The sequence below is a fragment of the Panulirus ornatus genome, chromosome 39, assembly GCF_036320965.1.
Source record: "Panulirus ornatus isolate Po-2019 chromosome 39, ASM3632096v1, whole genome shotgun sequence".
NCBI lineage: Eukaryota > Metazoa > Arthropoda > Malacostraca > Decapoda > Palinuridae > Panulirus > Panulirus ornatus.
Window position 1 is genome coordinate 7783546 of NC_092262.1, and position 10526 is coordinate 7794071.

A 10526-nucleotide genomic window follows, 5' to 3' on the forward strand; every position below is an offset into this window, starting at 1 on the left:
ACGTCAACCCCGGTATACCACATCGCTCCAATTCACTCTATTCCTTGCCCTCCTTTCACCCTCCTGCATGTTCAGGCCCCGATCACACAAAATCTTTTTCACTCCATCTTTCCACCTCCAATTTGGTCTCCCTCTTCTCCTCGTTCCCTCCACCTCCGACACATATATCCTCTTGGTCAATCTTTCCTCACTCATTCTCTCCATGTGCCCAAACCACTTCAAAACACCCTCTTCTGCTCTCTCAACCACGCTCTTTTTATTTCCACACATCTCTCTTACCCTTACGTTACTCACTCGATCAAACCACCTCACACCACACATTGTCCTCAAACATCTCATTTCCAGCACATCCATCCTCCTGCGCACAACTCTATCCATAGCCCACGCCTCGCAGCCATACAACATTGTTGGAACCACTATTCCTTCAAACATACCCATTTTTGCTTTCCGAGATAATGTTCTCGACTTCCACACATTCTTCAAGGCCCCCAGAATTTTCGCCCCCTCCCCTACCCTATGATCCACTTCCGCTTCCATGGTTCCATCCGCTGCCAGATCCACTCCCAGATATCTAAAACACTTCACTTCCTCCAGTTTTTCTCCATTCAAACTCACCTCCCAATTGAATTGACCCTCAACCCTACTGTACCTAATAACCTTGCTCTTATTCACATTTACTCTTAACTTTCTTCTTCCACACACTTTACCAAACTCAGTCACCAGCTTCTGCAGTTTCTCACATGAATCAGCCACCAGCGCTGTATCATCAGCGAACAACAACTGACTCACTTCCCAAGCTCTCTCATCCCCAACAGACTTCATACTTGCCCCTCTTTCCAAAACTCTTGCATTTACCTCCCTAACAACCCCATCCATAAACAAATTAAACAACCATGGAGACATCACACACCCCTGCCGCAAACCTACATTCACTGAGAACCAATCACTTTCCTCTCTTCCTACACGTACACATGCCTTACATCCTCGATAAAAACTTTTCACTGCTTCTAACAACTTTCCTCCCACACCACATATTCTTAATACCTTCCACAGAGCATCTCTATCAACTCTATCATATGCCTTCTCCAGATCCATAAATGCTACATACAAATCCATTTGCTTTTCTAAGTATTTCTCACATACATTCTTCAAAGCAAACACCTGATCCACACATCCTCTACCACTTCTGAAACCACACTGCTCTTCCCCAATCTGATGCTCTGTACATGCCTTCACCCTCTCAATCAATACCCTCCCATATAATTTACCAGGAATACTCAACAAACTTATACCTCTGTAATTTGAGCACTCACTCTTATATATATATATATATATATATATATATATATATATATATATATATATATATATATACATATCGCAGCAAACGTCAACACATGCGGAGCCTCACAACCAAAACCTCCCTTACTGGCAAGATAGGCAACGCTCCCACTGTCGCTCCTCACATATGCGAAGCCAAGTGAATACAAATGGTCATAGCGTAATGAAAGCAACTCATTTTGTTTTTTCCCCTGAAAGTTGTGAAAACTATAACATATGGCACAGCACTGACTGGGGAAGACACACACACACACACACACACACATGCTAATACATTTCAGAGGTGATATACCCTTTGGCACGCAAGAGTGACCTATTAAGGTATGATAGCCTAACCTCTGACCTCACCCTGAAAAGTCAGGTCAAAACGCCAAGCGACCACGACCGAGGTTACGTTGTGCTCGGGGGAGTTAAAACCCCCATTTCTACATGTTATTCCTGTGTTTTAACATCCGTAATGTAAAAAAAAGCTTAGCCACATTCTACGCTAAGTGTCCAACATTGTTAAATCTCATTCTGTCTCACATGTTAAAATTCTATTATCTGTTTAGTGTGACAGTATCAATATCCAGCCTGAAAATAACCAAATATCAAACCTTAATTCCACTGTCTCGTTACCAACCCACCCCATCTTTTCTCAGTAGTTATTGCAAAAAGAGTTACTGATAAATTACGAATGTATTTAAAAGCTTACGTAAAACAAAGATAAAAAAAAAAACATTTAATAATACAGAAGGCAATGCAAACATACTGATCTATTTAGAGTACGGAATGCAATGATGATGTTTTCCTAACATTTTTTCTAACAAAATATTTCTACATATACTGTAATTCATCGAAAATAAAAAGAAAAATAAAGATCTTACGGACAACGTTTTCCAGGGCCACAGTTATTAAAAAAAAAAAAAAAAAACCAATCGTCGTTTCCGTTTGAATCAAACCCGCTTTTCAAGCTTTGGCCAAAGATGCCAGTCGTCGCCATCAAACTTAAATCACACGTCGAGTGACTTCATTATGAATGAAGAAATCCCAGAGTAACATAATACTCACACACGCATAATATTAACGAATGCTTTCAGCGAGAGAAAATTTCCGCATGCGTAATCTATACACACACACACACACCCACACACACCTCGCAGCATATTCCTTCCGCATACTTACGCTATATCGACCCACGTTAGCTTCCGCCTCCCTCTTTAATCTATACACTGCTACAAGCACTTTTAACTTCCGCATAGCTAAGTTATGTGGCCCGAGGCGCGCACACTCACACTTCCGCACAGCCTAAGCACTATCCCAGCCAGGCACTAGCCTAGCCTAGCCTAGCGTTTAGCCCAAGCCTACCTAGGTCTTACGCAGCGGTAATAGCCACGGAAAAACACCCCTCCCCCACTAGAGCCATACAAACTTGTTGGCAGCCTAACTTTTTAAAAAGGGGGCAAGCTTAGCCACGGAAAAACACTCCCCCGGCCCCCTCCCTTACTACAGCCACACAAACTTGTGGCAACCTAACTTTAAAAAGGGGGCAAGCTTATCCTAACCTATCCAAGCACTAGCTAAAAAAAAAAAAAAAAAAAAAATCCCCTTTAGCCTTGCCTCCTGTATCAGCGAGAAGATTAATGGCAAGAGATCGTATTACAGGGCGAAAGGCCAAGTGCTGGGTGATGATGAACCGGGGGGTTCAAAACCTCTCGTTGCACAACCTCTCTTACCAAAAAAAAATTTTGCAGTGGTTTGGGCACCACAGCCCCGTGAGCAAGAGCGTATTACGATGTTGGAGCACGACGGGCCACACAACCCTTCTGAGGCACGACGGTACGACCCAAGCTCGGCCTCTTGATCCAGAAGCGCAAACAGCTATCAAAATCAAATCAAATCTCTCTCTCTCTCTCTCTCTCTCTCTTCTCTCTCTCTCTCTCTCTCTCTCTCTCTCTCTCTCTCTCTCAAGGCCGCGGGGATACCGTGAAGGCTCTGCTACACTAATTACTATTAACGTCAGCTTAATCATAGACCTCCCAGGCGAACGCAAGACTTTACCAGGAAGACGGCAAGGTTAGGCTAGGCCAGCCAGGACTCGGGCCATCGAATATAAAAAAGGAAGGTTTGAACACAAAGACACAGAACAATGAGTGGGATTTTTTTTTGCTTTTGACTGAAGTTACGGTGTTTCTTGCTGTCGCTGTGTGTGTGTGTGTGGGTGTGTGTGGTGTGTGGGTGTTGCCGGATGCGACTGGTTCTCCTGTGCTGGTGTAGGACTCTCCGCTGTGATGAGCTGGTGTTATTCCTGTCCTCATGTTGACGGTGCGTGCGTGCTGCGTCAGCTCCTGTCGTGTCGGCGTCAACACTGTCGGCTGCGCTCGGCCGCCGTGTCTGTTCCTCTGGGTACCGAGTTCATGTGCGTATAGGTGTCCTGTCTCTTAGGTGGTTTCCCCGTGTCGTTTCGTGGTCGGTTGTTACGCAAACACGTTGGCTTTAAGTCGCCCTACAGACGAGGAGTTTAGCTCATACGTGGGGTTCAGTCGAGGTACTCATACGGTTAAATTGTCGTACTGAAGGAGTTATAATGTTACGTCGTACTTAAAGGAGTTATAATGTTATGTCGTACTTAAGGAGTTAGCATCTTACGTCGTACTTAAGTTCACATTTTACGTCGTACTTCAGGAGTTAAAATGTTACGTCGTACTTAAAGGAGTTATAATGTTACGTCGTACTTAAAGGAGTTATAATGTTACGTCGTACTTAAAGGAGTTATAATGTTATGTCGTACTTAAGGAGTTAGCATCTTACGTCGTACTTCAGGAGTTAAAATGTTACGTCGTACTTAAAGGAGTTATAATGTTACGTCGTACTTAAAGGAGTTATAATGTTACGTCGTACTTAAGGAGTTAGCATCTTACGTCGTACTTAAGGAGTTCACATTTTACGTCGTACTTCAGGAGTTAAAATGTTACGTCGTACTTCAGGAGTTAAAATGTTGCGTCGTACTTAAAGGAGTTATAATGTTACGTCGTACTTAAAGGAGTTATAATGTTATGTCGTACTTAAGGAGTTAGCATCTTACGTCGTACTTAAGGAGTTCACATTTTACGTCGTACTTCAGGAGTTAAAATGTTACGTCGTACTTAAAGGAGTTATAATGTTACGTCGTACTTAAAGGAGTTATAATGTTATGTCGTACTTAAAGGAGTTATAATGTTATGTCGTACTTAAGGAGTTAGCATCTTACGTCGTACTTCAGGAGTTAAAATGTTACGTCGTACTTAAAGGAGTTATAATGTTACGTCGTACTTAAAGGAGTTATAATGTTACGTCGTACTTAAAGGAGTCCTAATGTTACGTCGTACTTAAAGGAGTTATAATGTTACGTCGTACTTAAAGGAGTTATAATGTTATGTCGTACTTAAGGAGTTAGCATCTTACGTCGTACTTCAGGAGTTAAAATGTTACGTCGTACTTAAAGGAGTTATAATGTTATGTCGTACTTAAGGAGTTAGCATCTTACGTCGTACTTCAGGAGTTAAAATGTTACGTCGTACTTAAAGGAGTTATAATGTTACGTCGTACTTAAAGGAGTTATAATGTTACGTCGTACTTAAAGGAGTTATAATGTTATGTCGTACTTAAGGAGTTAGCATCTTACGTCGTACTTCAGGAGTTAAAATGTTACGTCGTACTTAAAGGAGTTATAATGTTACGTCGTACTTAAAGGAGTTATAATGTTACGTCGTACTTAAAGGAGTCCTAATGTTACGTCGTACTTAAAGGAGTTATAATGTTACGTCGTACTTAAAGGAGTTATAATGTTATGTCGTACTTAAGGAGTTAGCATCTTACGTCGTACTTCAGGAGTTAAAATGTTACGTCGTACTTAAAGGAGTTATAATGTTATGTCGTACTTAAGGAGTTAGCATCTTACGTCGTACTTCAGGAGTTAAAATGTTACGTCGTACTTAAAGGAGTTATAATGTTACGTCGTACTTAAAGGAGTTATAATGTTATGTCGTACTTAAGGAGTTAGCATCTTACGTCGTACTTAAGGAGTTCACATTTTACGTCGTACTTCAGGAGTTAAAATGTTACGTCGTACTTAAAGGAGTTATAATGTTACGTCGTACTTAAAGGAGTTATAATGTTACGTCGTACTTAAAGGAGTTATAATGTTACGTCGTACTTAAGGAGTTCACATTTTACGTCGTACTTCAGGAGTTATAATGTTACGTCGTACTTAAGGAGTTATAATGTTACGTCGTACTTCAGGAGTTATAATGTTACGTCGTACTTAAGGAGTTATAATGTTACGTCGTACTTAAGGAGTTATAATGCTACGTCGTACTTAAGGAGTTAATATTCTACGTCGTACTTGAGGAGTTAACATTTTACGTTATACTTAAAGGAGTTAAAATCTTACTTCGTACTTAAGGAGTTAATATTCTACGTCGTACTTAAGGAGTTATAATGTTACGTCGTACTTAAGGAGTTGACATTTTATGTCGTACTTAAGGAGTTAACATTTTACGTCATACTTAAAGGAGTTAAAATCTTACTTCGTACTTAAGGAGTTGAAATTTTACGTCGTACTTAAGGAGTTATCATTTTACGTCGTACTTATGGAGTTAGCATCTTACGTCGTACTTAAGGAGTTAACATTTTACGTCGTACTTAAGGAGTTAGCATCTTACGTCGTACTTAAGGAGTTAACATTTTACGTCGTACTTAAGGAGTTAAAATCTTACAAGGAGTTAACATTTTACGTCGTACTTAAGGAGTTAGCATCTTACGTCGTACTTAAGGAGTTAACATTTTACGTCGTACTTAAGGAGTTAAAATCTTACAAGGAGTTAACATTTTACGTCGTACTTAAGGAGTTAGCATCTTACGTCGTACTTAAGGAGTTAACATTTTACGTCGTACTTAAGGAGTTAAAATGTTACGTCGTACTTAAGGAGTTAAAATGTTACGTCGTACTTAAGGAGTTAAAATCTTACAAGGAGTTAACATTTTACGTCGTACTTAAGGAGTTAGCATCTTACGTCGTACTTAAGGAGTTAAAATGTTACGTCGTACTTAAGGAGTTAAAATGTTACGTCGTACTTAAGGAGTTAAAATGTTACGTCGTACTTAAGGAGTTAAAATGTTACGTCGTACTTAAGGAGTTAAAATGTTACGTCGTACTTAAGGAGTTAAAATGTTACGTCGTACTTAAGGAGTTAAAATGTTACGTCGTACTTAAGGAGTTAAAATGTTACGTCGTACTTAAGGAGTTAAAATGTTACGTCGTACTTAAGGAGTTAAAATGTTACGTCGTACTTAAGGAGTTAACATTTTACGTCGTACTTAAGGAGTTAAAATGTTACTTCGTACTTAAGGAGTTAAAATGTTACGTCGTACTTAAGGAGTTAAAATGTTACGTCGTACTTAAGGAGTTAAAATGTTACGTCGTACTTAAGGAGTTAAAATGTTACGTCGTACTTAAGGAGTTAAAATGTTACGTCGTACTTAAGGAGTTAAAATGTTACGTCGTACTTAAGGAGTTAAAATGTTACGTCGTAGATTCGAATGATTAATGAATCCCAGTTTTCAACGGATTTCCTGAGATCTCTCTTCCAAAACTGATCATTAAAAGTGACGCCCTCCACAACACACGGCGAGGGAGCACGCCCTCCACCACCCAGCTTCAAGTAAACATCTACACTCAACCATTGACAGTCTTCTGTCTTCCATCATTCCCTGCTTAACAGAGTAATCAATTGGGCTTTGAAGAATCTAATATCACGACTGACCACTTCATCTTCCTGCTATGATCTGGTCCACTGGCCCCTCTCCCCAACTCTCTCTCTCTCTCTCTCTCTCTCTCTCTCTCTCTCTCTCTCTCTCTCTCTCTCTCTCTCTCTCTCCCTCCCCAGGCTGGTAACACGTGGGGGGGGGGGGGAGGAGAAGCATGGTTCAAGAGAGGTCGGAGTTCAGACCGAGATGAACAGACGAGAGTCACTCAAGCAAGAGCCGTGACTATTTACCGAGTGGGATTTTTTTTTTTTAGACAGCTATAAGGTTAGGTTAGGCTAGCTTTTCATGCGGGGGAGGAAGGGGTTGGGTTGGACCTAACACTTCTCTGTTTCAGCCAGCCTTTCAAGAAGCTAGGGTTATCGGCGGAACCCAGAAACCCCAGGTAACGGTCAACAACCCCTCCTCCCACCCGTCATAAGGTCAGCCACAGATTAGATTACATTATTTATTGACTACAGAATCACATAAGTCACAAATTTCTAAAAATACCGAAACCGAAAGTAAACCATCATCACCATAAAACGTTAATTATGGTCCAAATGAAAAATACTTATTATATAATGACTTAAACATAAGACACCCATAAGACAATACATAAGAGAAACATAGTAGCTGGCATATTCTAACACAATTAGGCATATAGGTTTAAAATTTCATGACTAGCATGACATACAGTTTTATGATCCATCCTATTTACAAAGAGGTCTTGCATGGCCTACCTCACTGTAAACAAGAGAGCCGAGAGACGTAAGTGACGCCCTCCGTCTCCTGAACTTAACCAAGACAGTCCAATGCGACTGAACTTGTGCAGGCTCCGTACTCACCACCAAGGGATGGTGTCTCTTCTGCAAGTGTTCGAACTTACCTTCGACTCCTCGTCTGTGGGTATGATCCGCAGCAAGTTCGAAAGAGACCAGCAAGTGTTCGAACTTATCTTCGACTCCTCGTCTGTGGGTATGGTCCGCAGCAAGTTCGAAAGAGACCAGCAAGTGTTCGAACTTATCTTCGACTCCTCGTCTGTGGGTATGTTCCGCAGCAAGTTCGAAAGAGACCAGCAAGTGTTCGAACTTATCTTCGACTCCTCGTCTGTGGGTATGGTCCGCAGCAAGTTCGAAAAAGACCAACAAGTGTTCGAACTTACCTTCGCGTCCTCGTGTGTAGGCATGATAATCCGTGGCCTTTGCGCAGCAAGTTCGAAACTGAAGTGTTCGAACCTATCCATCTGACCCTGTGGTACAGCTGTCAAGTTTTCTCTCCAAAATTACGTCCTTCGTTACCAAGACAGCTGTGAACGAGAGAAAAAAAAAATGTATAATAATAATGACGAACGTCGTATCCCGTTTTCAATAAGCACGTAATTATCATACAAAAACTATAGTTAAAGGTCGTAAGGTAGCAAGAACTGAATCAATTATCACGTCTCCCCTGTTCGAACAGATATTGGGTAAAGGGTGACCTCAAACTCAACCCTTTTTCTTTTTTCATGGTTCAGCTGTTTTCAGGCCCGACCACCTCGCTCGCACCATGGCCTCTGTTAGGTCCGTGTATCTACATGACTCACACGCTGAGGGGGATGGGGTGGTGGTGGTGGGAGTGAGTAGTCGACCGAGCAAACCCTACATCGGGAAGGCAAGCGAGCCTCCGGAGTACGTCACCCCAGCCCCCCCGGAGGCATGATGACAGACGGCGCGTCCCTCAAACCTGACGTGTGGCGACTACATGTGTGGACCAAGACCAGACTGACCAACAGGCTATGAGGTGTGTGGGACGAAGGTCACCGTGGTGGTCAAACGCTGTGTCACGTCCTCATTTGTGCTGTCTCTCTCCTTTTCTGTTGACTTTTAATATTTCGCTTCCTTGTGTTCTCTCGCCATCCCTTCGTCCTACTTTTTTTTGGGGGGGTTTCATTATACGTTTGTACGCGCGTTTCTTGTGGAATTTCAACTGGTCTCCCATCCAACTGTGGATGTCTCTTTCGCTGCCTTGGTCCATGTCATTAATCATCTCTTCCTTCACTTGTTTATCTTAATCTCTGGCATTTCCCTCTTCGCCAACGTTAACTCCCGTCATTTTCTCGTTTAAACTCGTTTTTTTTTAATATATTCTAAGATGTCTGGGGTGGGGTGGTGTCGTTGTCGTCGTGGTGTGTGGGCCCGGGGCCAACACGGGGCGCGGGTTGGACGCGATACGTGGCGAGCGATCGCGCCAGCCGATCAACGCAAGATGGCGAACCCATCCACCTCCAGTGGCCTGGCCTGGCATCAGACCAGGTGAAACGCGGCCTCATTAAGCTTTCTCTCCGAGGGGCGACAATACACTGCTCTTAATCTCCTGCGTGACCCATAAAGGAATACAACCATGGCGATACTTAACCAATAAGGCTTACAAAAAAAAAAAAAAAAAAAAAAAAAAAAAAAAAAAAATATATATATATATATATATATATATATATATATATATATATATATATATGGGGATGGGGGAGAAAGAATGCTTCCCACGTGTTCCCTGCGTGTCGTAGAAGGCGACTAAAAGGGGAGGGAGCGGGGGGCTGGAAATCCTCCCCTCTCGTTTTTTTCAATTTTCCAAAAGAAGGAACAGAGAAGGGGGCCAGGTGAGGATATTCTCTCAAAGGCCCAGTCCTCTGTTCTTAACGCTACCTCGCTATTGCGGGAAATGGCGAATAGTACGAAAAAAAAAAGAAAAGATATATATATATATATATATATATATATATATATATATATATATATATATATATATATATATATATATATATATATATATATATTTAATTTTCCAAAAGAAGGAACAGAGGGGGCCAGGTGAGGATATTCCAAAAAAGGCCCAGTCCTCTGTTCTTAACGCTACCTCGCTAATGCGGGAAATGGCGAATAGTTTAAAAGAAAAAAAGATATATATATATATATATATATTATCCCTGGGGATAGGAGAGAAAGAATACTTCCCACGTATTCCCTGCGTGTCGTAGAAGGCGACTAAAAGGGGAGGGAGCGGGGGGCTGGAAATCCTCCCCTCTCGTTTTTTTTTTTTTTAATTTTCCAAAAGAAGGAACAGAGAAAGGGGCTAGGTGAGGATGTTCCCTCAGGGGCCCGGTCCTCTGTTCTTAACGCTACCTCGCTGGCGCGGGAAATGGCGAATAGTTTAAAAGAATATATATATATATATATATATATATATATATATATATATATATATATATATATGTATATACACGTGGCAGCTGAGTATGAACGAATGGGGCCTTTGTTGTCTTTTCCTAGCGCTACCTCGCACACATGAGGGGGGAGGGGGATGTTATTCCATGTGTGGCAGGGTGGCGATGGGAATAAATAAAGGCAGACAGTATGAATTATGTACATGTGTATATATGTATA